The 7,464-nt window shown below is 45.4% G+C and overlaps 1 pseudogene; it reads right to left on the bottom strand.

Annotated features, from left to right (window-relative positions):
- LOC108409676 (cytochrome P450 3A12-like) overlaps nucleotides 1-7,262 on the bottom strand; it is a 47,273-nt pseudogene extending 40,011 nt beyond the window's left edge.
- Nucleotides 7,263-7,464: the final 202 nt, after the last annotated feature.

A 7,464-nucleotide genomic window follows, 5' to 3' on the forward strand; every position in this document is an offset into this window, starting at 1 on the left:
AGAAAGTCTTTGGACCTAGGACTAGGTGAAGAGGTTTCAGACTTGACACCAAATTCAGAACCCACAAAAGGAAAAATCAATAGATGAGCCTTATCAAAAAAAATTGTTCTGCTGAGGACCCTGATAAGAGGAAAAGACAAGCTGAACACCGTGACTATAAAAGAATAGTAGGAGGGAGCCTGTTAGGGGTGGAACAGCTCTGTCACTTGATTGTGGTGGGAGTTATGCTAATCTATATAAATGGTAGTGTCATAGAGCAACACACACAGACACAGACACACACTCACAAATGAGGGCACATAACACTGCTGAAATCTGATTAGCTCTGTGGATAGTACCCATGTCAAATTTCCTGCTTTGATATTGTACTACAGTTATGCAGATGATACCATTGGGGGACACTGGATGAAGGGTACATGCCCTGTACATTTTTGGTGCAACTTCCTGGAATCAATAATTCTTTCAAAATAAACATTGAATAAGTTAATAAAATGGTAAATTTAAAAATGGGTGCCTACCTGCCGGTTTGTGAAGAAAGAATAACATTCCTTCACTAGTACGGCTTTGATCATGTCTGGATCTGTGATAGCCAACACAGGTTGTCGACCATCATAAAACCTGTGAGGGGAAAAGAGCTGATGACATTTAACAAGCCGATATCTGCAACTGGAGCCACACCTGGAAGTCTGGAATTTCATCCTGATATTACATAATCCATACTCTAAGGATCATGGTTAGAAAGAACATTGGGACATTTATTAAGTCTAGGTGGTGTGTACATGGGTATTTTCTATACTATTCTTCATAATTTTTGTATGTTTAAAACATTTCATTTTCAAAAATGAAGTTAGGTTTGTAGACAATTTAAAGCAAGTAAACTAAGAAAAAAAAATACAGAGGGAGAGACCACCCATTCAATCATTAAAAATTAAAATTTTAAAGACACATCAAAAACAAAAAACTATATAAAATATTAGAAGAGAACTGTAGATAGACTGTCCACAAATATTGTAAAAATGAGTCATCAAATGAAAAAACTTGGAATGCTCCAAAACAAATCATAATGAATGGTTTTTTGAATGAATGTTTTTTTGTCCTATTTTCTACAGTTAGCTTACTTGTGGAAATATGATTTTAATTATTGAAGACAGGTTCTTGGTAGCAGTAAAGTTAGAAAATTTTGAAACAAAAGGACAAAGAGGAAATAAACACAGAGGAGCACATATAATTCACCTGTTCAATATTTTCTTCTCACCACATGTTTCTTCTCAAACCTGGGTCCCAGAGGGCCCTGAGCTCCATGAAGGAGGCTCCCCTTAGCAGCAGGGCAGGCTCACTGTGACCCACACACCACACAAAGGGACTCCTTGTCTGTGACACATCCCAGTTCGGCCTGACCTCCTCGCTGTCAAAATGCCCATTACTGGGGATGGGCCCCTGGCACCAGGTTCAGTACGAACTTAATCACACTGTCCTCTGGTCCTTCTTCAAAATGGCATTTAAATCCAAACATAGGATTTTTGACTTTTAATGAAAGGTGAATTATGTGGGAAAAAGGTCACAGAATGCATTCATGAGCACACATTAGAAGGTCTGAAATAATGCATTCTATGCAATCAAAGGGGACGTAAGGAAGGAAAATGTAGAGAAAGGGAGAGCGCGGCATGGGTGGAATGCTACAGTCCCTGAGCCACCAACGTCTGGAGAGAAGCGATACCCTGCCACCCTCCAGGCCTGATGCAGACCATAGACCTGGACGCCTGTGACAGATGGGAGCCCTCGTAGGACCAGCCCCCAAAAGCTTTCTGGCAAATGACCTCATCTCAAGAGGCTCTGCACTGAGACTGGCCTCCACACCAATGGGGTCCTCAGCATAGCAAGTCTATGCGGTGGAAGTTTCCAGAATACTCACCCCCACATCTTTCCATAGGTTTTAAAACATGTCTTGTCAAAATCCCAAAAGCCCTGCAAGGAGAAACAAAATTACATTGTTAATCTAAATGGACTGAACCCTACCTCAAATCAGTTCATAAATGACTCGAACGGCATGAAATCAGGCGGACTACCTTCCACTGGCAGAGGGAAGCCCTCACCAGAGATGTCTGAGGGCAGAGGAGAGAAAATAGGGGAAAGACTTGAAAAGGAGAATTGAAAGTCACTCCTGAGTTTTCTCCCAGGATGGTGGGTACTGATCACTTACCGTGTCTGTGGATACCAGGTAACTGCTTGTCTTTCTGACCTGTCTGTGCGTGTGTTGTCTCTAACATCTCCAAATTCTCTGAGTTATCACCTCCATGGACACCTGAGGACACCGAGCTGGGGGAGGCAGAGTGGCCTGAGCACTCCTTGAACTCCTAGTCAGCAGCCTTTCCTTTGTCTCATGAGCCTCTCTAGAATTCTAGTGGAATTAGGAAGTTAAAGACACCAGGGACCTCCTGTCATCTAGAGGATTCCAGTAAGTCTCAGGCATGTTTGAGTGAGAAAGTGAGTGAGTGAGTGAATGAATGACCAAGGGACTCGCCTTCCAATTTCCAGCTCAACCCAGAGAAGGCAGGAAGGTGCCCCCACTGCAGGTGGGAATAAGGAAAGCACAGCACTGGCTCTGACTTTTCATTTATGGAATTACAAAACACCTCTTACTGTCACTAAGTTTCAGCTGTGGCATTTGAAGTTTTAACTATGCAAAGACAGTCCCAGAAATGTGGGTGTTCAGGTGCATCTACTAAGGAGTGGATCTGGGAAAAGTGGAAAGGAACTTACTGCTTTCTCACAGGGAAAAATGTTTCACAAGGAATAAAATACAGCACATTCTTGGGCACTGCAGGCCTAGCTAGGGGAATTAGGATCTGAGAGACAAGCCTGTGTATAGGGAAAGGAACTCTGAAGCAAAGAGCAGCCTGCTCACAAGGCGCTGCTCACTGGCCTCCTGGATGTGAGCTGGTCCCTTCTGTCCAGGGTCCGGGCCCGGGGTGAGGGGTCAGAGCACGATTAACCACAAAGACTCCACCAAGATTCACAGTTCATGCATCACCATTCTGCTCAGTGAAACTTGAACAATTTCATCAAATCATACACTTTCTAGTGACTTTATCTAATGATTCTGTCTTTGTAACAGCTCATTCAGAGACCAAATATCTGAGTTTGGACAACCACCATCCTGTCTCAGTTACCCCCACTGCTCACTCATCCCACGCACACACGCTGCCTCCTCTGAAGGCCCAGAAGGAGGCGGAAAGCTCCTGTCCATCTCTCAAATCCCAACAACGCCATGGGGAGCACCAGGCATTGCTAGGTGATCTGTAAACATCCCATTTCAGTAAAGTCTGGGGACGGACAGTTTTACGGATGAGCTAAACTGGGATTTGCGACCACAAGAAGCAAAGTGGGAACTCAAACAGCACTCACTTTGCGGTAAGACAGGACAGTTCCAAAAAGAGGCAGCGGTGTCGGCCCAGGAATTTCCAGCTTCTTAAAAAGTCTATGCGAGTAGGTCCCGTATCTGTGAAGTGAATGAGAAGGCAGGTCACAGGGACTGTGGAGCAGCTGCCGGGGCTGCCGGGCACTGACTCGGAACGGGGACCGGGAAGCTTGGACCAAAGTGTGTGGACCGGAAACACCAGCAGCCAGTCCAAGGGCAATGATGACGTTCCCGCAGCACCTGCTTCCCCGCCTCCTGGAGACCCCGTGGGTCTGGCGGCAATCAGCCTACAGCCGCTGAGGACTTCGTGGTCCACTCCCGGAGGGACCATGTGATGGGAGCTGTCACGTGCAAGTGCTCCTGACAGGTTCAGGCTGGAATTCTTCCAGGCTATTCCTTCATGTCTATTTAGTGAGCTGACTTTTCTATGATTATAGAGATTCTCCTCCTAGGTAGAAGGAGAAAAATTTTTTTCTACTCCAGTAATGAGATTTTGCTTAAGTTAATCCACCCAATAAGAGAGTTACTGACAGCCTATCATGACACTGATCTTACAGTTTGCAGAGGCACTTGTGTGCTTTCCTCCCCCCTATGCCCTGACCCTGTTTTAGGATCTGGTTCTTCTTTTTTTTTTTTTTCACTTTTTAAAAAATTATTAAAGTATCATTGATTCGCAAGGTTTCCTGTTTCGTGAGATCTGTTCTGTTCTCCAGGTGTGTGCAGTCTGGCACAGCCTTCTTTTCTGTTGCTCTTTTAGGATTAGTTGTATTAACTATATTTTCATATTATATGTGGTTTTGGGAGGAGTTCTCTGTCTCACCTCTCACACCAACATCCTTTTTGGGGGGGGCCGGGTTCTCCTTAAATCATCTTCATAAAAGGCCTTGTTGCTGCCACAGTGTTCTTAGTTCTATAGAATGAAAAATGTTCAAGCCTTGCATTGGCCTTGGAGAAATGTGAGTTCACCTGCACCCATGTCTCTCTTGTCAGGCAGTTTGGTTGACTTGGTTGACTGCAGAGAAGGGTGACTGGCCCAGGTGTTCCCCAAATGAAGGAACCAATGATGCCTTTCCACACCATCCTGCCCCTTGAGGCATCTGGTCCTCCAACCCATTCTATTCCCCAGCTATGCATAGTGCCAGACACACTCCTGCTTCAAGATGGTCATTGAAAAAACAGTTCGTTTTCTACTTCTGTGTGTCAACATCTCATAAATCCAGTTAGGCTGGTGCTCTCTTTGACACGCCTGGCACTCCTTCATGTGTTGTGTGTTGTCCCATGACTGGGGGTCCTGGATCCGTGCAGGCCTTCCATCTCCAGTGTTACTGAGAGGTGGCAGAATAGAGAAAGCAGAGAGGCTGATGGAAGAGGCAGCCAGTGACTGCTTTAACCATGAATTTGCTAGGCCTATAAGGTTAACTCTATAGAGGCAAATTAAGAAAGTATGTCTGAAAAGTATGCTATGTATAATGGTTCAACCTACATGTGCTTTCAGCTAAAACACAGGGAAACTTCCAGAGTTCAGGTACCTTCCTGTCAGTAGAAGACACACATCCAACACAAAATGAGTAACCATAAAATTTTCCAGAACAGTGAATTAAGAGATGTCTCCCTTTTGGAGGTTAGCCCCCAAGGAGGTATAGGTTACAAAGTTTTTGTACAAATCCAGAAAATCTTCAGTGATAAAAATAAATCTGAAAACTGCATGGAAGAGGCGTGTTTATAGGGCCCAACAAAGGCAGCTCAGCCAAGTTGACCCAGGTGTTTCCCTCCTCCAAGGCTGTTGCTGGACACCTGCGCCCTGACTATGTCCTCAGTTAGTTCCTCCTCAGTTCCTCCCTTTGCAATCACAACCATTACAAATCCCTGCACTTCTGAACTTTCAGCTTGTCACGTGAACTCTCCAGTGAGCCAAGAAATTGAGTGAATGTCAGCACATTGGTTCCCAAAGAGAGATGTGGTCTAGTATCTACACTCACGCAGTGCCCTATCAAGGTGGTGGATGGGCTGGGTGAATCCTTTGCTCTCTTGCCACCTTCCCTCTTTTTGGGAGCATAACCCTGTTGTTAGTACAAATGAAGTGCTCACAATAAAGCACATCATCCTTATTGTGTTCCCCTTGGGTTGGCACAAGGAGGGCATTGTCTACACATACTGACTATTGGCTGTTTCAAAGTCTTCTAAATCTATGGTGTTTATTGTTCAGCCCCACTGCCAGACACACCACACACAGTGTGACGTAGATGGTGTCCCTGGCCCAGGCTTCACAAGAAGAGATGCTTACCCTCTGCCCTGTGAGTGACCTTCTGCGGTCCTGGCACCAAGGAGCATCTCTGGGAGGTCTGCTCAGAGGGAGGAATGTTCTCCTCTCCATCCTGACCTACCTGGATGACTCTCTTAGACACTGGTCACAGTTTCACTTACGCACCTGCCCCTACAGGGCAGGCACACTTAGAAACATACAATCTGTATCACAGAAGCACCCATTCCTACTCTACATTCATATTCCCGACTTTATTCTAGAAGGGTTCCATCACGTATGCACCTTTAGAGTCACAAATACTGAACCAACAACCCTCTCTTGTCCATCAGAAAGAACACACTGGAAATAGCCTTATCTTGGTAAAACATGTAGCATTAATAGAATGAAATTAAAATCATATAAACTAATAATACAATGTCATCAGACAGAAAATATGTTGCCGCAATACCCAGAATGCCTAACATTTCTTTGAAAGAATTAAAACGATGTTTATATTTTCTGTGTTCACGTCATCATTATTTCCTATTCTTAATGAAAGTTGAAATTGAGACAGAGCTCAGACATGACTTGGAAGGGCCTTCCCTCCCCACATGTCAACTCCTTTCCAACCTGCTCCACGATGCCAGCAATCCCACCTTTGAGAGGAATTCCTCTGCTAGATGGTTTCATTCATCCTGCTGTACTGTAACTAAGGGGAAAACCTACTTAAAATCTGAATTCTCTTTTGGGCTTGTGCCTTTGCAGGCTGCTAGCAGATTTCATGCCAGGGAAGCAGAAAGCCTATACTGATGCTAACCCTCATAGAGCCTGGAAGGGAAAGGAGAAAGAACAGCAAACAAGTTCAAGAGTTCTCCTCTGCTCTAAGAGCACTCATGGGACACATTACGCAGCCAGGGAACCAAATCTTAGGAGGGGCTCCTGGGGGATGGGGAGGGGCACCAAAAGGAGGGATGAGCCAGTCTGAAGATAAAGCAGAGCAGTTCCCAGCCCCCATGAAGTCTGGATGCACCAGGCGTCCTGTGTGAGTGATGGTGGGAGGGAGGGGAGCAGGGGCCACCTCAGTGACACAGGGGCCACCCCCTCTACACATCTCCTGCAGCCGACACAGAACCCGGAAGGCCAACATCATGAGACAAAACCCAACCACATCCTCCTGCTACCAGGATCCCCAGAGCCTGGGAGTGGGGTGAGGAGCCTGCTACTCAGCGGCCAGTTGTTTATACCTGTCTCTGCTGCAATCTGGTGCATTAGTCTAGGCCCACCCTGGTAGCGCATGAGAACATCCCCATGAGCAGTAATGTCCCCAAGCCCTCCTAGCCTCAGAAATTGGGAGATGGGCATGGTAACTACTCCCTGAGCAGACCAATAATATAGGTTTGTAGAAACAAAGGTTCAGGCATCTTCCCTTTCACTAAATTTTTTCAGATCTTCGAAACACATAAGCGAAAGGAGGGCCTGAATGGCACCCTAGTCCAAGGTTACAGAGGAGGTGAGCTGGACAGTTACTCACAGGTAGAGGAGCACCAGGCTGGTAGCCAGGAGGACCCAGGTTTCCGTGGAAAAGCTTGGGATCAGGTCCATGGCTGCTATCCTTCTGAGAGTCTGTTCCTGTGCCAGTATTGTACTGCTATCATTACTGTAGCTTTTTAAATTGAATTTCTCAATATTCATTCAGTAGCTGCTATTTACCAGATCAAAGGAACAAAAACAAATTGTCCAGAGCTTTTTTTTTTATTAAGGTATCATTGATATACATTCTTATGAAGGTTTCACACGAAAAACA

Source organism: Manis javanica, chromosome 10 (assembly GCF_040802235.1).
Source record: "Manis javanica isolate MJ-LG chromosome 10, MJ_LKY, whole genome shotgun sequence".
NCBI classification, from domain to species: domain Eukaryota; kingdom Metazoa; phylum Chordata; class Mammalia; order Pholidota; family Manidae; genus Manis; species Manis javanica.